This window comes from Pieris napi, chromosome 17, assembly GCF_905475465.1.
Source record: "Pieris napi chromosome 17, ilPieNapi1.2, whole genome shotgun sequence".
Classification (NCBI taxonomy): Eukaryota; Metazoa; Arthropoda; class Insecta; order Lepidoptera; family Pieridae; genus Pieris; species Pieris napi.
Genome location: NC_062250.1, coordinates 1 through 20,000, shown reverse-complemented (window position 1 = coordinate 20,000; position 20,000 = coordinate 1). Strand labels below are relative to the sequence as shown.

The following is a 20,000-nucleotide window of genomic DNA, read 5'->3' as shown; positions in this document are numbered from 1 at the left end:
CCTCAAAATAATTGACACACAGCTTTATTTTTTATTAGGGTTTTACACATAATATCAGTATCACAGTTTCAGTTACATTTTTTAATATCCTATTTTTATCTTTTTCTTTACTCTATCTATTTATCCTTACATTTCTATCACAGTCAGTCTCTTATTTTCCTACTTTTATCTATATCCTTACATTAATTATTTTCAACACATTCGTATCCAGAGACGGGGCCCGCGACGCGGGCGGCTTTTACTTTTCCGTGAGTATTCTTATAATACTCATTGGCAAGTGGGCGCCGGCCGCCTCGCGGTCCCCGCCCCGGCCTTACTCTCATTGAACTTAGCTGTTCTTTTGGTAATTTTTTGGCAAAAATCCTCCAGGTGCGATCTGTTACAGACTAGCATGTCGGGCAGTCCCTGAAGACTAAGCGACATGCCCGTCATCTGTTCCAGGTCGCATCTGGAGGAGGCAAAAATGGGGCACTCCAGAAGTAGGTGTGGGATGGATTGTTCCACCCCACTCTCACATTCGCAGTCAGGTTTTTCTTTCAGCCTGAAACGGCACAGGTACTCGGCAAAGGGCCCATGGCCTGTGAGGACCTGTGCCATCCCGGGACTGAATCTTTTCTCTCGGATTTGTTTATGTGCCCTTGTAATATTTGGCAGGAACAATTTGGTTATTCCCCCTGTTATCCCTTCCTTATATCTTCGATCCCATTCTTCTATAGTTTTTCTTCTCACTTCTTTCCTGATGTATGAGAGCGGGTACTCTACGTGAGCTGCTTTGACTTTCGAGGTCTCCGCAGCGGCTCTCGCGAGTTCGTCCGCCCTCTCATTCCCCTCCGTGCCGACGTGCGCTTTCACCCAGTGGAGCTTAATATTCTGGCCCTTTTTAAGGCTCTCCACCAGGTGTCTGCGGATCTCGACTACTCGGGGGTTTCGAGAGCGTCCGCCCGCAATCGCCTCGAGCGAAGACCGCGAGTCGCTGCAGATGTTCACGTCAGTACCCGCTATCATCGCCTCCCTCACTGCACCGACGAGAGCCGCCAGCTCTGCTTGATATACGGTGCAGTAAGGGGCCATCTTTATCTTTTTCCATTTTCGCTCTCTTCCTCCTTCCCATTTCGTCCATGCTGCCCCTACTCCTTTCTCCGTCTTACTACCGTCTGTGTAGATAGCTGTTGTGTCGTCATTTTGTATTAGGCCAGGGTCAGTTGTGATGGCGAAGCTTATCTCCGGTTTTTCCGCGGGATGGGGTTGTTCTAAAGCAGGTACGGCTATCTCAATCCGGTCTCCTTCGCGTATGAACGGAGACGACCCCCTTCTGGCCTCAAACATCGCGGCGGCTTCTTCCACTCTGAGGTCGAGGGGCAGTATCCCCGCCAATAGCGTCGCGGAATTTAGCGATGCCGTCCTGTAGGTCTTTGCTATTTTCTGTGCAAAAGCCCTCTGCACCGTCTCCAGTTTTTTCTTCGTGCACAGTTTCTTAACTGTCGGTGCCCAGGCTGCCGACGCGTACGTAATTATCGGCTCTATGACGGCTTGGTATACCTGGTGTACCATGTCTCCCGTCATTCCCCATTCCAGCTTCGCCATTCTAGCTACTTTTTTATGAATATCCGCCGCTTTTCTTGTGACATTTTGCACATGCTTGTTAAACGTTAGCCCTTCGTCTATAGTCAGCCCCAGTAATTTAATTTCCTTCTCTAATGCTATGTCCTGTCCATTCATTCTTATTCTTGGGGTATCGAACTTCAATCTTCGCGTCAGGACCATTGCTTTGGTTTTTTGTGGCGCGAAGTTGAGCTTGTTCTCGATACCCCACTTCCTCACATACTCGAGGGCAACGTTCGCTCGGTTTTCGATGGAGTGCGTGTCCGTTCCGCTGAACATCAGCACAACATCGTCTGCGAAAGCTTGTGCGTATGTCCCATCCTCTTCTAGTTCGACCAGTAGTGGGTCGAGCAAGATGTTCCAGAAGGTGGGCCCGCTAATCGAGCCCTGAATGCATCCCTTTTCAGGTTGCCTCACACTCTCTCTGTTTGCGTAGCGGACCACCACCTTCCTGCCTTTGAAGTAGTCTTCCACTACCAGCCTTAGTTGCTTGGGACAGTCTTTCTTTGCTAGTTGGTACTTGATCGCCGGCCACCATGCGTTGTCGAAAGCCCCCTCGATATCTAGCGACACCATCAGCACTATTTCCTTGTTTTTAATGTGGCTCCTCGCTTTTGTCAAGATATCGTAGAGGGCATCCTCCGTGCTCTTTCCTGGCATGAATCCATACTGCCTCCTGCTCATCCTGGGGAGTAGGCTATGTCTTATTCTATTTATGATCACCTTTTCTAGGATCTTCCCCATGACTGGCAGGAGACCTATTGGACGGTAGGATTTGGCGGCCGCGTAATCCTCCTTTCCTGGCTTCCTCAGTACCACTATCGTGCATTCCTTCCATAGATCAGGGAAGCATCCCACTTCGAGGCATTTATTGAAGATGGCCAAGGGAACCTCCGGGTTCGCCGTGATAGCTGCGCAGCAGATATCCGCAGTGAGTCCGTCAGCCCCCGGGGCCTTCCTCGGGTTGAAGCTTCTAGCAGTGCTGATGAGCTCCGCCATTGTGATTGGCACTTCATCAGCACTACTTCCCTGCAAGCTGCTGGTCATTTCCTCAACCGTTTTCCTCATTCTTTGATGGATGTCATCATCCATCTCACAATTGTCAGGCGGGAAGAATTTCTGTGCCAGCAGCTGCACCGATTCTTCGGAGTTCAGTGAAATGCCCTTCTCTATTAGCGTGGTGTCTTCCCTGATCCCTTCCGCCTTTCTTATTATTTTATATATTCTGTCCCATAAGCTTTCCCCTTCTTGCTTCGTGCAGAGTTTTTTCCACCCTTCCTTTTGAGCCCTTTCGATCTCTTCTTCGTATATCTTTTTTGCCTCCAGGTAGGCAGTTATTACGTACTCTCTCCTCCTGGGAGCTGCGTATGGGATCCGTTTCTTTTTCCTGACCATGTCTTTCTTAAGGGCCTCTATTTCTTTGTTCCACCAGGGTGGATTGAAGTTTTTTCTTTTTTGTTTAATTTTGGGGATATGTTTTTCTGCGGCTTTTATAATTGATTTCGAATATTCCGTTACTATGTTATTGACCCTGGCCTTCGTGTCCAGTTCTTTTATTTTGTCAGTATTTATTCCCTTATTTGTCATGTCCGTCCTTAACTTGTTCTTAAAATCCTCCCAGTCTGCATTTTTGGTACTGTATATGCGGGTCGTCTTCGGTAGGGTGTGCGTTTGGGGTTTTTGAAGGGCTGTAGTCACAAAAATCGTGTTATGGTCTGAACTAGTAATAGAAGTATCAACCCACCATCTCGTTACCTTACTGAGGAGAGCCGTTGTGCATACTGTGATATCTACTGCACTCGTGTATCTACGGCCCCCTCTTACGGTGTCGAAGGTGGGTGTGTTGCCACAATTTAGGATGTTCAGCCCTTCTTCTTCAAGGAACCCTCGTAGTTCCTTTCCTCGTGTGTCTTCGTTTCGGCTCCCCCACCATTCACTCCATGCATTCACGTCCCCTCCAATTAGTACCATCTTGGTTTTTAGTCTCTTCGTGAAGCTTCCTAGTTGTACGAGGTATGGTTCGATGGGTTCATCGCCTTCGAAGTACACTGAAATTATCCCTATCTCCCACTGGTCCGTTCTCAGGACGGCAGCCACTATGTTTTCCGTTATAAGAGTTTTGTCTTGTAAGACCTCGATGTGCTCGTCGAAAACAAGTATCGCCGCCTTCACCGGTTTCTCTCCAGTGGGTACGCACTGCACTACTCTGTACATAGGGCTTTCTGCCATCTGTTTACTGGCCCCTATGTACGGTTCCTGGAGTAGTGCTATTTTCACGTTTCTACCGCCCGCTTCTTTTATAAACTCCTGGATCGCGATTCTCTTTTTTCTAAGGTTCGCTTGTGCCAGGAGAAAGCCGGGAATATTATTGGTGCCCTCGGCTTTTTTAGCAATACGCGTAGCTTAGCCTCGCCGCCTTGTCCCACCCCTGCCGGGTTGGACAGCTCTGGCTGAAGGCCCCGTGCTCCGCGTTTCTTCCTTTTATTGATATACAGTTGACGCAGCTGGGAGGTTTACCTTCCTTTTGGATCTGGCAATCTGCCCTCAAATGGGCTCCTCCGCAATGGCTGCACACCTCGGTCTCCTTTTTACAATGTCTGCGGGTATGTCCGTACCCCAGACACATAGTGCACTGGACCAGAGGGGATTGGTCCTCTACCCAAACCCGCTGCAGGTCCACGTGTATCCTGCCAGCCGCTGTTAATGATTGCCAGAGTTTTGGCGTGACCTGCAGGACCACGTGGCTCTCCAGGGGGTTTCTCGCCTTTCTTCTATATTTTTCTATAATTGTTAGGTCCCGTTCCTCCAGGTGTGCAGTCACATTTCTGTTTTGGTTTTTGATGGCCCGGGTAATGTCTTCTGTCGTGTTGCAGGACAGGAGATTTTTAATTTTTATTTATGGGTTTTTATTTAAGGTGTCCTTCACCATCATTTCTTCCCCTAATTTTTCTTTGATTTTATTCCTTTCCTCTTCCGTCCTGCATCCCACTACGACCTTTCCGTCCCTGGCTCTTCTTATTTTTGCTACCTGCCAGCCTTCTTCCTTAGCATTTAACAGATGCCGGATGTTCTGCATCGTGTCCTCTGCCGTGTCTGTCGCACTCTTAGGCGCCACAACGACAGAGTGCAGCGTAGGTTTCTGTCCTCCCGGGCCTTCTTTTCGGTTTTGGCCCTGACCGAGATTTTCCTTCGTCGCTTCTGCGTACGACCTCATTTTCCTTTCCCAGATGTTATGTCTTTCTATTTCTCTCTTTTCTTTTTCCTCCAACTCTTTCCTAATCTCGGTCAGGATGCTTTCATTTTTCTGTTTTGCCAGATCCTCCATATTTTTTCGAAATTTTTCCAATTTCTTGTTCTCCATTTCCATTCTTTCTATTTGTTTGTGTAGCTTTTCGTTTATATCTATTTTTGCGTCATTTTCCTGTTTCGGTGTTTGTTGTTGTGGGTTCCTCTGTATCTCCTCTTCAGCCTCTTTGACTATCTGGTACAGCCGCTTGACAGCTGACTGTACCCCTGTTTTAATATCCGTTTTTATGTTCCTGGACTCCGCCAGGTGCGCCATTGCCTTCAGATAGCAGTTTTTGGCTTCTTTTTCCCTGGCCAGAGCGGGAGCAGGAGACTTACCTCCTCCACCCGCCCCGGTCAGGGAAGCCTCTTTTGCCACCTTTGGGGCCTGGCTAGAGGCCTCCTCCCACTTATCGATGCTGCGCCTGATGGCAGGCGCCGATGACTGACTTTTCGGTGGAGTACGTAGACCCAGCATTTTGCCTATTAGGAATTGTCAGTGGTAAAATTTAAATTCAATTTGAGTACTTAGTCTAAGGTCTACCCCCAATAGGGTGGTAGCCGTGTCAATAATATATTATTTAAATACAATAATTTAAATTATCCAATAAAACTTATTCTAGGGTCTACTCCCAATAGGGTAGTAGCCGTGTCAGTAAAATATTATTTATATACAAAATTCAAATCTACAATAAAACTTATTTTTGGGTCTACTCCCAATAGGGTAGTAGCCTTGTCAATAAAATATTTTTATATACAAAATTTAAATCTACAATAAAACTTATTTTAGGGTCTACTCCCAATAGGGTAGTAGCCGTGTCAATATAATATTTTTATTATACAATTTTTGAAATATACAATAAAACTTATTCTAGGGTCTACTCCCAATAGGGTAGTAGCCGTGTCAGTAAATATTATTTATATACAATTTAAATATACAGTAAAACTTATTTTAGGGTCTACTCCCAATAGGGTAGTAACCGTCAATTAAAACTTAGCCTACTTTCTTATCTAACTTAAAACTAGTGTCTTTTCCCAAAAGGGAAAAGGCAGTCAATAAATCTATATGTTTCAGGTCCTCGGGAAGGGCTGGTATAATTTAGAAATAAATATATACGCGCGCTGGACCGTCCGCCCTAGTCGACGATGTGTGTGTGTGTGTATAAGTGTGGTGGTTGTCAGGAGACTCCCCTCTTTGAGTGGAGTCAAATGAGCCGTCACACTTAGTGTTTATGGTGTTTTGTGTGTGTGTGTGTGTGTGTAAGTCACTTGTGTGTGTGTGTAGTTAGGTGCGGTAGCTATAAAAAGACTCCCCTCTTTGAGTGGAGTCGTTTGAGCCGTCGCACCTGTATGTTGTTATTTTGACGGGTGGTCAGGCGGACGTGTCCGTGGGTTAGGTGCGTTTTTTGTATATTTATATTCCCCTAATTTGTCCAAACTTGCTAAGTATACGTATACTACGTATACAAGTCCGCTGCCAAAATTGCCGAAAAACGCACCGTTTTCGAGTTATTTACTGCCAAAAGATTTTAATATTTCAAAAGTTTTAGAAATTTTTAATAAATTTAATAAATTTTGAAAATTTTGAATTTAAAAATTTTGAATTTCGATCCTGGTAGGGGCGGGCCAGGCGGACAAATCCAATATATTAATATATATTAATATATTGATCTGCCCTTAAAAACGCGAAAAAACCAACCGTTCCCGAGATATTTGTGTTTTCTTCCTGATTTCTTCCCGTCGCTGCAGCTCCGCTCGGGTTGGTCCGATCTTCTGGTTCGAACCGTCGTTAAGTTCAGCTCGCAGAGGGCTATCCAACGACGTATCGCACCTTTCCAGAAAATTCGGATTTCGCCGACCACGTGCCACGTGGTTTTTGGGTTTTTATGTCGTAACTTTTTTATTTTTGAAGGTAAAAATCCTTGCGACACTTCAGCAGACGCGTCTTCGTGAGTTCTATCGAGTGACGTTATTTAAATTGGGGGTCACCGCTTTAGTTTTTAAGTTTTTGAGCTTTAAGTTGTTTTTTATTAGGTTATTTTTGGTTTTTCAGTTATATAATTTTTTCCCCAAGGCATATATTTTAGAGAATTATGTCAATCGACTCGACTCGATGAGCCGCGTCTTTTGGTGTATATCACTTGTGGGGGACGGCTCTAATTCTCCGACCAGTGGTCACGCCCCTTTTTTATTTTATTTAAATTTCTCAAAAACCTTTATCCGTAAAAATCCAAGATTGGTGTCAAAAGATGCGGCTTAGCAAGGCGCATCCAGCGATGCGAAGAACAGCACAGGTCACCGATCAAATACGTGCGTCGCACTCACTTTTGTCACTGTTTTTTCACTTTTTTGTTGTTTTTCGAACTTTTTAGTCACTTATATTCACTTTTTAGTAGACAATATTTATATATTTAGATTCGCCGTCGCGAGACGCACAAAATGATATATCGCGCTGTTTTTTTCGCGACAAAAATCCTATTTTTGGGATTTTTAGTTTGCGGAGCTAAACGGTTTTGCTGCTTACGCGACGGCGGTTCGACTGCGACTGGGTTAGGTTAGGTTAGGTTAGGTTAGGTTAGGTTAGGTTAGGTTAGGTTAGGTTAGGTTAGGTTAGGTTAGGTTAGGTTAGGTTAGGTTAGGTTAGGTTAGGTTAGGTTAGGTTAGGTTAGGTTAGGTTAGGTTAGGTTAGGTTAGGTTAGGTTAGGTTAGGTTAGGTTAGGTTAGGTTAGGTTAGGTTAGGTTAGGTTAGGTTAGGTTAGGTTAGGTTAGGTTAGGTTAGGTTAGGTTAGGTTAGGTTAGGTTAGGTTAGGTTAGGTTAGGTTAGGTTAGGTTAGGTTAGGTTAGGTTAGGTTAGGTTAGGTTAGGTTAGGTTAGGTTAGGTTAGGTTAGGTTAGGTTAGGTTAGGTTAGGTTAGGTTAGGTTAGGTTAGGTTAGGTTAGGTTAGGTTAGGTTAGGTTAGGTTAGGTTAGGTTAGGTTAGGTTAGGTTAGGTTAGGTTAGGTTAGGTTAGGTTAGGTTAGGTTAGGTTAGGTTAGGTTAGGTTAGGTTAGGTTAGGTTAGGTTAGGTTAGGTTAGGTTAGGTTAGGTTAGGTTAGGTTAGGTTAGGTTAGGTTAGGTTAGGTTAGGTTAGGTTAGGTTAGGTTAGGTTAGGTTAGGTTAGGTTAGGTTAGGTTAGGTTAGGTTAGGTTAGGTTAGGTTAGGTTAGGTTAGGTTAGGTTAGGTTAGGTTAGGTTAGGTTAGGTTAGGTTAGGTTAGGTTAGGTTAGGTTAGGTTAGGTTAGGTTAGGTTAAGGGCCTCATAGCCAAGCGGCTTTGTATGTGACCGTGGTGGGTGTGAGGTTCCGGGTTCGATTCCCGGTCCGAGTGTAAATTTATATTTATTCTCGGCCTTTGGTAGGGCTGTACGGTGCCGGGCGAGTGTTTAAACCGTACATAGTGGGCACAGTTGAGATTCTATAGTGTGCAGTGGGCACCCAACTATATCGATACTCCTGTGTAGGCTTAGAACGTAGCAATACGCTCTAGGCCGAGGGTGGCAATTACAAGTGGTTAAGTAATTGGACATTCCTTTTTAAAGGGCCTCATAGCCAAGCGGCTTTGTATGTGACCGTGGTGGGTGTGAGGTTCCGGGTTCGATTCCCGGTCCGAGTGTAAATTTATATTTATTCTCGGCCTTTGGTAGGGCTGTACGGTGCCGGGCGAGTGTTTAAACCGTACATAGTGGGCACAGTTGAGATTCTATAGTGTGCAGTGGGCACCTAACTATATCGATACTCCTGTGTAGGCTTAGAACGTAGCAATACGCTCTAGGCCGAGGGTGGCAATTACAAGTGGTTAAGTAATTGGACATTCCTTTTTTTATGGCGGCGTCTGTGGGGGATGTGGCGGGCGGAGAGGAAGGGATAGCTCCGGAAGTCTCTGATATAGAGATGGAGGCTATCCTTACCCGTCTCAAAGCCCGCAAGAAAGCACCTGGCCCGGATGGTGTGCATGCGCGTGTCCTGGCAGTAGTCCTCCCTCATATGGAGGTCTCCGTCCGGGAGTTGTACACCGCGTGTTTGCGCGGTGGACGGTTCCCGGTGGCTTGGAAGACGGGACGACTGTGTCTCGTGCGGAAGGAGAACCGCCCGGCGGACAGTTCGGCGGCTTACCGCCCTATTGTCCTTTTGGACGAGGCGGGCAAGGCGCTGGAGTGGGTCGTGGCGTCTCGGTTGTGCCGGCACCTCTCTGTTGAGGGGCCGGATCTGAGCGAGGCACAGTACGGCTTTCGGGCGGGTCGGTCGACGCTAGATGCTCTTCGGGACCTGAGGTCTCACACCGGTGGGGTGGTTAGCGGGGGTGGAAGGGCATTGGCAGTATCATTAGATATTGCCAATGCCTTCAATAGTCTCCCTTTTGGCGTGGTTGGAGAGGCCCTTGAATTTTTTGAGGTCCCTCTGTATCTGCGCCGGATAGTGGGGGACTATTTTGCGGAGAGACGGATCGTGTACTCCAATAGAGAGGGCACGGTCTGTTACCACCCTGTGCGGTGTGGGGTACCTCAAGGCTCGGTCCTAGGGCCACTCCTGTGGGACATGGCCTACGATTGGGTATTGCGGGGCGCGCTTCTGCCAGGATTGCGCGTCTTCTGCTATGCAGACGATACCCTCGTAGTGGCCAGTGGGGCAAGCTATGGGGAGGTGGCTCGACTTGCAACGGTTGGCACCTCCCTTACTGTTAGACGGATAGGGGCCCTGGGACTTAGGGTGTCTCTCGATAAGACGGACGCCCTATTGTTCCATGGCCCTAGGAATGGTCCACCTCCTGGGGCGGTCCTGATGGTGGAAGGAGTAAGGGTTCCGGTGTCGTCCAAGATGAAATACCTTGGTCTCGTCTTGGACGGTCGCTGGAACTTTGAGGCCCACTTTAAGGCTCTCGGGGGGAAGTTAGTGGGGGCAGCGGGGGCGCTAGCAAGGCTTCTGCCTAATATTGGGGGCCCTCAGCAGAGTGTACGGAGGCTGTACTGCGGTGTCATACGCAGTATGGCCTTGTATGGGGCCCCAATATGGGATGATAGGCTGGGAGCGAAGAACCGCGCCTTGCTCAGGAGGCCGCAGCGAGTGATGGCGGTTCGGGCAGCTCGCTGCTATCGGACTGTCTCATTCGAGGCGGCGTGCCTGTTGGCGGGGACTCCGCCCTGGGAGTTCGAGGCGGTGGCCCTAAGTGGCCTGTATCGTCTCAAGTGTGAGACGAGAGCAGATGGCCGATGGGCTGAATTGGTCGGACCAGCGAGGAGGCAAGCCAGGGAGGACACCTTTAATAGGTGGGCCCATGATCTGGCTATGCCAAGGGCGGGTTTAAGAACAGTGGAGGCGATTCGCCCATTTTTACGGGAATGGGTGAATCGTCCGGGTGGGGCTGTGTCCTTTCGGATGGCGCAGATGCTGTCCGGGCATGGGTGCTTCGGACGGTTTCTGCACAAGGTAGCGGGACGAGAAATCCATCCCATCTGCCACCATTGTGGCGCCCCGGAGGACACGGCGGAGCACACCCTGGCTGAATGTGCCACTTGGTCGAGGCAACGCCACGACCTAGTGTCGGTCATCGGGACGGACCTCTCGCTACCGAGCGTTGTTGCAGCAATGCTTGGTAGCCAAGAGGCATGGCGAGCGGTAGCTTTCTTCTGTGAGCGCGTTTTGCTGCAGAAGGAGGCTGCTGAGCGTCAGCGGGAGGTGTGTGGCGATGGCCGGAGGGGTTGTGCTCGGCGAAGGCGTGGCGTGGGCGCGGGGGCTGGACGCGAAGAGCGTACGCCCAACAGCGTTCAGCTGCGCCGTCGTTGAGCCCTTATGCGGACATATTCGCCTGAATTCCCTGGGTTGAATGCCTTGTGCGACCCCCGGGGAATTCAATGCGGTGCCAGATGTCATTCATTCAGAATGGATGTGTCTGGCACTGCAGGTGATATGGAGGGCCTAGGAGGAATTTTTAGTGGGTCGGGTTTCTCCCCTCTGGTTAGCAGAGGGATAAGAGATAACCATCCCCACAGTCCCCGCGGTAGCGACTGCATACGCCCGCGGGCCTGCAATTGTGCATTTTAACCTCCTTCATATTTTAGGTTAGGTTAGGTTAGGTTAGGTTAGGTTAGGTTAGGTTAGGTTAGGTTAGGTTAGGTTAGGTTAGGTTAGGTTAGGGTTAGGTTAGGTTAGGTTAGGTTAGGTTAGGTTAGGTTAGGTTAGGTTAGGTTAGGTTAGGTTAGGTTAGGTTAGGTTAGGTTAGGTTAGGTTAGGTTAGGTTAGGTTAGGTTAGGTTAGGTTAGGTTAGGTTAGGTTAGGTTAGGTTAGGTTAGGTTAGGTTAGGTTAGGTTAGGTTAGGTTAGGTTAGGTTAGGTTAGGTTAGGTTAGGTTAGGTTAGGTTAGGTTAGGTTAGGTTAGGTTAGGTTAGGTTAGGTTAGGTTAGGTTAGGTTAGGTTAGGTTAGGTTAGGTTAGGTTAGGTTAGGTTAGGTTAGGTTAGGTTAGGTTAGGTTTTTTTTTTTTTTTTTTTTTTTTTTTTTTTTTTTTTTTTTTTATTGCTAGTGGGCCTACCTCCCCGGCGACTTACGCCCCGGGGCCGAGGAAGCTAAGCTATAATTAAGTTTTTCAGTACAAGTGTTTTATTTAGAAAATACAATTATTTGGTTTGGACATGGGTAGGGTGGTTGAGGGTTGTTTTTGCTATTTGATACAATTTCCTTCCCTCAACCACCCGATTAGAGTCCGCGTCTTATAAACTAATTTCTTATAACTAATTTTACAATATGATTAATATCTACGAGAAAAACACAATAGAGGTAAAATTCTTAAGTGTAAGTTTAGAAAGTAAAAAAAATAAAGATGTACACAATGAATTTGTAAACCATTTTCATTAAGTTGCGTTTTACAATAATCTTATGAGTAAGGGTCTTATGGGCTAATACAGTTTGTTATAGGGTTAAGCTTAAATATATTACAGTACGATAATCAGGTTAAGAAATAAATGGAAAATCTTAATATGGGGTGACATATTGTGCTAGAGGTTGTTGTAATTTTAACATCTTTTGTAAGTTCTAAGTTTCTAGGTTCACATAGTATTATGTATATTGAGTGGAAAGTAACAATATTTTTGTATATGTAAATGGAAAAAGGTTGTACATATAAAATTAATAATTAAAATATGGTAATGGTTAGAATGATGTCTTTTATTTACATATAAAATTAAGAATAAAATTGTGGTAATAGTTGAATAATGTCTTTTATTTGGGTTCCGATGACATTTAGGGTGGATTACGAGCCCGTTATTTGTGGATTATTGTACTCTTTTAAGGAATCAATAATCTTTGTGACCATGCTTAGAAGGGATTCTATGGTTTGGGGTTTGTTGTCGGTTAGGGAGTAGGGATTGTGGGATTTTCTGTTTTTCTGTAAGTGACTGTATCTAAGGCGTTCGAAGCGTGGGCATTCCTCTATTAAGTGTTGGAGTGTTTGTGTAGTGTTTGTGTCGCAAGGGCATGTGTCGTTGTCTGTGATGTGGAAGCGTTTAAGGTGATCTTTGGCGAAGGAATGCCCAGTGAGTAACTGTGTGATTTGAAATGTAGTTGGGTATAGTTTTATGAATGTATTAATGTTTTGAATATTTTGTAAGAGGTGTTTAGTGTGTTTTGCTGTGGGTTCTTCGTTGAACCGCTTGTCCCATAGTCTGGCGGTTTCTTGTTTAGCTAACTGTTTAATGTGTGCCATCGGGCATTGTATATAGAAATATTTAAGATGGGAGTTTGCGGCTGATTTGGCCGCCTCGTCGGCCGCCTCGTTGCCAGCTATACCGGCGTGACCTTTGACCCAGTTGAACTTTATGTTTATGTGTGGATTATTGGTTATGTTTTTATGTATGTCAGTGACTATATTGTGTGTATTGTTTGGTTGGCCGATCGCTTGTAGCGCTGCCATCGAATCGGAATTAATTGTGTATGTGTGTATGTTTTTGTTTTGTTGTTTGGGTGAGTGTGCGATGGCCCAGTCGCTGGCTCCCTTTATAGCAACCAGTTCGGCTTGGAACACCGTGCATGTTGGGTGTAGCTTCCGCTTCCATTTGTGAATGATTTGCGTGTTGTTAGGAGAGTAAGCAACGTAGGCGGCTCCTGTTTGCCCCGCCTCCTGCTTGCTCCCGTCTGTGTATATGTTAATGGTGTTGTCGGCCGTGTGTTTGTCGAGGTTGTTTTTATATGTTCTGTATTTGATGAGTGGTCTGGAAGCGGGGTGTAAGAGTTCGGTGAATAGTGTTGGTCGTTCAACTGGGATGTCATCCGGTATGTGTTTGCTTGCTCCCTTAATACGTGCCACCTCGATCTCGCAGGACTCGAGGACCTTAAGGTCTAAGGGAACGAATCCCGCGAGAGCGACGGCCGCATTAGTGGAGACGTTTTTGAACGCTCTGGTGACTCGCAGAGCGAATCCCCTTTGCGTCTTTAATAGTAATTTCCTATTATATTTTTTATTTGCCGCGTGACCCCAGATCGAGGCACCGTAAGTTATTATTGGCTCAATTACCATTTTGTAAATGAGCCTTATGTTTTCAGGGTGTGGTCCCCATGTGGGTCGTGTAAATAGCGCGAGCTTATTAAATATGTGTGTTGCTTTAGTAGTGATGTGTTCTATGTGGTGTTTGAATGTTAGTTTATTGTCTAAAATGATGCCCAAATATTTAATTTTGTGTGTGAATGATAATAGTGTGTTGTTGAAGTATATTTTGCAGTTTTGCGCAGGTTTGGAGAACGCAATGATCTGAGTTTTGTCGGGGCCAAACTGGAGTTTGACCCCTTCGCCCCATTCTTTTATGGTGTTCAATGCTTGGTTGGCTTGGAGCTCTAGTTCATTGATGTCTTTGTGTGTAATTAATAGGATGACATCGTCCGCGAACGCTTGGATGTTGCACCCTGGTGGGAGTGTAGTGTTTAATAGTGTATTGAGTATGATGTTCCAGAGAATCGGACCGCATGCCGACCCCTGGATGCATCCCTTTTGTGTGTTGCGTGTTGTGCTTGCATTGCCCATATGGAGTGTTACTGATCTGTTGGTTAGATAATTTTGAATTAATTTGTATATATTGAGAGGGCACTTGACTAACCGTAATCCGTTCAGTACCGCCGGCCACCAAGCGTTATCAAAGGCGGCTTTGATATCGAGGGATACGGCTATGGTGTGTTGTTTGTGTCGTTTTGAGTTTTTTATGATATCCAAAGTGTTCTGTACGGCGTGTATAGTGCTTGTTTGTTCGGTGAAGCCGAATTGTGCTCGGTTCAGTAGCTTAAGCTTGTGCGCATTATATGTGAGGCGTTTGGTGAATAGTTTCTCCAGTACTTTTCCGAACACAGGGATTAGCCCTATGGGTCTGAAAGAGCTAAGATTGGTATAGTCAGGTTTATTTGGTTTTGGTATAACCTTGACTATCGCCTCTTTCCACATGGTTGGGAAGTGTGAAAGTTGTAGGCAGCGATTCATTATGTTGGTTATTAGTTCGGGGTAATTTTGGGCAAAGACCAGGCAGATGTCACTAGTGAGGTGGTCCTTGCCTGGGGCTTTGGTATGTCGGATGGATTCGATCGCTGAGATTATTTCAGAAGAGGTGAACGGAGGGTCATCCTCTGTGTCGGGTAGTAGACTGGAGTTGTTGCGCATGTTCGTGTGTTTTACGTCCGTGTCAGGGGCGTCGTCGGGGTAAAAATGTGTGAGTAGTGCCTGTGATGTCTCCTCCTCATTGCGTGTGAATTTGTTGTTTACCTTAAGGGTACGGGGTTGAATGGAGTTGTTGGATTTGAGTAATCTGTTAGTTACAGACCAGACGTCTTCTGCGCCTTGTGCGTTGCAGAATAGCCTGAAATGGTCTGTAGATGTTTTCCTAAGTGTCTGTGTGTATACGAGTTTTGTTTCGTAATACGTGTTTAATAGGTCTGTAGGAGGCGTACGCTTGTGTTTTGAGTGTGTGTGTATTTCATGGTGTAGGCTGATACATTGTTTTTTCAGTTGTTCTAGTCTTTCACTCCACCAGGGTGCTTGTGGCTTTCTCAGTCCTGTTTTAACTGCGAAAGATTCCAGGCAAGCGTCATTTATTGTGTCGGTGAGGGATAGAACAAAGTCGTCTAACTGTTGTGCTGATAGTGAAAATATATTTGATTTGAGCGTGTGTTGTTGAGTTATTAATGTGTGGAGTGTTTCTTTAAAAGTGTGCCAATTTGCCTTGCTGGTGTTGTATTTAAATGTGCTATTGTTTGTGGCGTGTGGTATAGGATCCGTTTGACAATCCAATACGAATCCTATAGGATTGTGTTGTGTAGATGGGAACAAACGCTGTTTGACTGCCCATTTGTGTATGTGGTGATAGGTGTGTATGGATGAGAGTGTGAGGTCGATAATAGAGGACCTCTCCGTTCCATGTGTAATTGTTTGGAAAGTGGGTGTGTTACCTGTGTTGTTTATGTAGAGATCGTTGGAGTTTAATGTATCTATTAATTGTTGTCCCCGTGGGTTATTACGGGGGCTGCCCCAGAGTTGGTGCCACGCGTTAAAGTCGCCGCCAATTACGATGTTTGAGTTAGTGTATGTTTTTGTGAATGTGTCTAGTATGTCTAGGGTGTTATTGGTGTCGGTTTTCGGTTCAACGTAAACCGACGCAATGTATAGAGTTTTTGTTTTAGTGGGTATAGCAATAACTACTATATTCCCTGTGGTGTATTGAGATATGATGTGTGCGTTGATGTCTGTGCGGGTTATAATGCAGGCTTTCGTTGTGTCCGCCGAATCGGACTGAAACACGCGGAGGCCTGCAATATTTTTAACTGTGTTATTGTATGTGTAGGGTTCGGATATAATGGCGATGTCGAGTTTATTTGTGATGAAGTGGTGTTTTAGTTCTTGTGTAGCGTTGCGAGACCGGTCAAGGTTCGCCTGTATGAATTTAATATTTTTGTGCATGTTTTACGCGTAATTGACTTTAGCCTCAACGCGGGCACGCATAGCTGTCACTTTGGGGCACCTTTCCGAGTCGGCGCGGTGTTGAGTGTCTGTGTTTGATTTGTACTGAGCGTTATGCTCAAGGCAATTGGCACACTTGTTGTCTTGCGCCTTGCATTCTGCGGTGGGGTGGTGAGCAGAGCACTTGGCGCAAGTGGGTGTATTAGCGGGGCAACGGCTTTTTGTGTGTCCAAAGTTTAGGCAATTTTGACACTGCCTAAACGGTGAAAAGTTGCTACAATGGACGCGCTGCATCCCTATGTTAACCCTGCCTAGGTCGGCAAATGCCTTCCAGGCAGAGGGTGAAGTGTTGAGTACAATGTTGTAAAGTGTTGTGTTCCTGTTCTTAGATATAAATTTTGTGCTGAATGTGTGGCCGGAGAGTGTAGGGTTTTGATCTTTGATCGTCTTTATTAGTTCGGCTTCGGGTGTTGATTTGTTAACGCCTTTGAGTATAATCATTGGGTCGATTCTTTTTTCTTCCTGAGTTTTTATAATTGTATTTTTTTGTAGTTGTGTTAGTGTATGTAGCTTATGCTCTTCTTTTTCGAACACAAGTTTTATTTTGTTTTTAGATAGCGGGGTAACCTTTAAAGGGGCGTACCCGCCCTCTCTGAAATTAACTGATTTACTTATTTGTGTTATTATCTGCTCTGCAGTGTCGAGACCCTCTCCGGACACTACAACGGAAGGGCCTGCAGGGGGTTTGGGGGTGGAGGTGACCTTGGCGTAAGATTGGTAGATCCTATGCGGGTCCTCCGCCACTGGCATTGACCCTGTCGGTGCGGGTTTAGGACATGCCTTTAGGGCCCTGGTATGTTCATGCAAGGCCTTGTTGGATTGTTCGAGTAATCGAGAGTGGGCCTCGATTTTTTGTATTAGTTGTTGTTGTGTGTCCTTTGATTGTGTTGCTGTGGTATTGGTGGCCTGTGGTGTGAGGGTTTGGGGAGGGGAGGGGGTGGATGGGTCAAGCATGGCGACGACTCCAAAGAGGCCGTTAATTGCCTCTGTGATCGCAGTTTTTAGCTCGCCCTTAATGTTGCGGGAGGCTAAAACTGCGTCCAGGCCTTTCTTTCTGTATTCTCTCGCCATCTCAATGTATGTGGACTCCGCAGGGGGAGCTGAGCGGGTGAAAGCAGGGCTCAGGGTGTCCACTAGGGACCGCCTGGCAGCTGCTGTGGTCGTGAGGGGTGACGGAATGTCAGGATTGGTCGATTTTGGGGGGGTTCGGGGAAGCATGTCTGCGGAGGGGGGTGAGGGGGGGCTGAAATGTAGACAGTTCTATGCACCTCTTCGAGCTGAGCTGTTTGATACCCAACTCGAGGGGGTAGGGGTAGGGGGGGAGATTTGGCGCTAGAGGGGGAAAAAATAGTTTTTTATAGAAAATAGGGGGGTTAATGAGGGAAACTATGGGCTTTATCGAATTCGCCTCGCCGAGTTGGTTTAAATAAGCCCAAGCTCGGTGGGTTTCAGACAAAAAATTAAAAGTTTGATAATTTTATGAAGTTGGGGCTGGTAATCCACCCTACCTTGTGTTAAGGACCAGGATTGCTCGCCAGCTGTTGCTCGTAATGTAGTGGTGATAGGTGTTTTCTGGCTGCCCCCGGAGAGGACAAGCCGTTGGTGTTGGAGCAGGAGCTGTTCCAGCTGGTCGCCTGATGACTTGGTGTCCAGTTGGGCAGGTGAAAAAGTGTGATGTGCGGTTTGGAACTAATCCGATGGAATCTTGTGCGGGCTATAAGATGGTGGTAGATTTCGATTTTTGGGAGGTGTGGATCCCCTGGAAACCCTGGGTTCCAAGCTATTCCTGGTCGTGGTTCCTAAGTTACTGGGCGAATATTGATGATACTGGTGTCAGTCGGTAGCTTATTTTCTGTACTTTGTCCTTATCGTAATTTTAATTTGGTGTTCTAATGTTTGGGGGTGGTTCACCCCCAAAAACTGTATTCTTGGAGTTTGAGGGGATATTCCTTTTCCGATTTTAACAATCAATATGTCTTTTGATAGCTTTCCGTCTAGCGTATCTTATTATTGTATAATATGCTCCCTAACTCTAGGGGCTGCAGGCTGGGGGATGAAACCCCTATTTTGGTCCCCAATAAATCAGTGGTTGGTCCAGAAGTGTCAATATGGGTATCAATCGGTAGCCCTTGATAAGGACAATCTATTTAAGCTATAATATTGTGGTATTACCGATCTAATTTAAAAGTTATTTACCTTTTTCTGGTTTTTGAGCTCTATTATCCTCAAATGTGAGTCCTTATCCTCAAATTTTTTGTCGAAATGTAGAGCAAAATTTGCTCTACAACACAGCACTATTTTTTGATTTTTAAAGTTATGAACACTATTTTTAAAATGGAAAAAACGGAAAATTTTAATGTTTTTTGAAAAAATAAAATATAAAACGTAAACTTAAAAAACTGAATTTAACACTAAAAGATAGATCGCGATAGCGCGCATCTAATGATATATCACACTGCACTAATATCTTACGAAATACCACTTTTAGGATTTTTAGAAACTTTTTAAGGCGCGGAGCGACGCGGATTTTGACTGTTTCGCTTCGCGTTTGGACGCAGACTGGTTAGGTTAGGTTAGGTTAGGTTAGGTTAGGTTAGGTTAGGTTAGGTTAGGTTAGGTTAGGTTAGGTTAGGTTAGGTTAGGTTAGGTTTTAGGTTAGGTTAGGTTAGGTTAGGTTAGGTTAGGTTAGGTTAGGTTAGGTTAGGTTAGGTTAGGTTAGGTTAGTGTTAGGTTAGGTTTAGGTTAGGTTAGGTTAGGTTAGGTTAGGTTAGGTTAGGTTAGGTTAGGTTAGGTTAGGTTAGGTTAGGTTAGTTAGGTAGGTTAGGTTAGGTTAGGTTAGGTTAGGTTAGGTTAGTTAGGTTAGGGTTTAGGTTAGGTAAGGTTAGGTGTAGGTTAGGTTAGGTTAGGTTAGGTTAGGTTAGGTTAGGTTAGTTAGGTTAGGTGTTAGGTTAGGTTAGGTTAGGTTAGGTTAGGTTAGGTTAGGTTTAGTTAGGTTTGGTTTAGGTTAGTTAGGTTAGGTAGGTAGGTTAGGTTAGGATAGGTTAGGTTAGGTTAGGGTAAGGTTAGTTGGTAAGGTTAGGTTTAGGTTAGGTTAATGGTTAGGTTAGGTTAGGTTAGGTTAGGTTAGGTTAGTTAGGTAAGGTAAGGTTAGGGGTAACAGTTTTGAATACCATCGCACTTTTTTGACGATACTAATTATTTAGGAGTCTCGGAGGACCTCATTGGAACACCTCCAAGTGAGTTTTGCTCCGGAAAATGTGATCACTTCCTCACTATTCAAGTCACGATTCACAATGGACCCATCGTCCTCAAAATCATTTTCACGAGTAAAACTTGTAGACGCCATCACTATAAATCTGAAAATGATCGCGAGAAATCAGTGTTGATTATGTATGTAAAGCCAAGTTTCAAAAAATGCAAATAAAATAACGCACTTTCACGTGAAAATAAAAAAGAAACGGATTTATAAAGTAAACTTTGCACTGTAAAACTAATTACCGCTAGTCTAGCATAAACCACATTCAAAATGGCCGATTAAGTTTATAAAATTAATAGGGATGTGAAAAATAATCGATTTTTTTTAAAGTGAAAATCGATTTTTGTATTCGATTTTAATATTAAAAAATAATTGAAAATTCGGCGACCAAATATTCATATACTAACTCTAACCTAACCAATCTAAATAATATTTGTTTTTGTGGACAGCTCCGATCTAAATAGTAATTGTTTATTCAAGCCTCGGCCTCTCGGCGTCCTGGTCGCCTTCGGCGACTAAATATTCATATACTAACTCTAACCTAACCAATCTAAATAATATTTGTTTTTGTGGACAGCTCCGATCTAAATAGTAATTGTTTATTCAAGCCTCGGCTTCTCGTGCGTCCTGGTCGCCTTCGGCGACCAAATATTCATATACTAACTCTAACCTAACCAATCTAAATAATATTTTTTTTTGTGGACAGCTCCGATCTAAATAGTAATTGTTTATTCAAACCTCGGCTTCTCGGCGTCCTGGTCGCCTTCGGCGACCAAATATTCATATACTAACTCTAACCTAACCAATCTAAATAATATTTGTTTTTGTGGACAGCTCCGA

At 45.2% G+C, this 20,000-nt stretch overlaps 1 long non-coding RNA gene across 1 annotated transcript; it reads right to left on the bottom strand.

Annotated features, from left to right (window-relative positions):
• Positions 1-19,122: 19,122 nt before the first annotated feature.
• Positions 19,123-19,522, bottom strand: LOC125057848. The gene is made up of 2 exons (XR_007118269.1): positions 19,339-19,522; positions 19,123-19,260 (listed from the first exon to the last, which is right to left on the bottom strand). It is a non-coding gene; the product is annotated as an uncharacterized LOC125057848 (long non-coding RNA).
• Between the last annotated feature and the right edge of the window lie 478 nt (positions 19,523-20,000).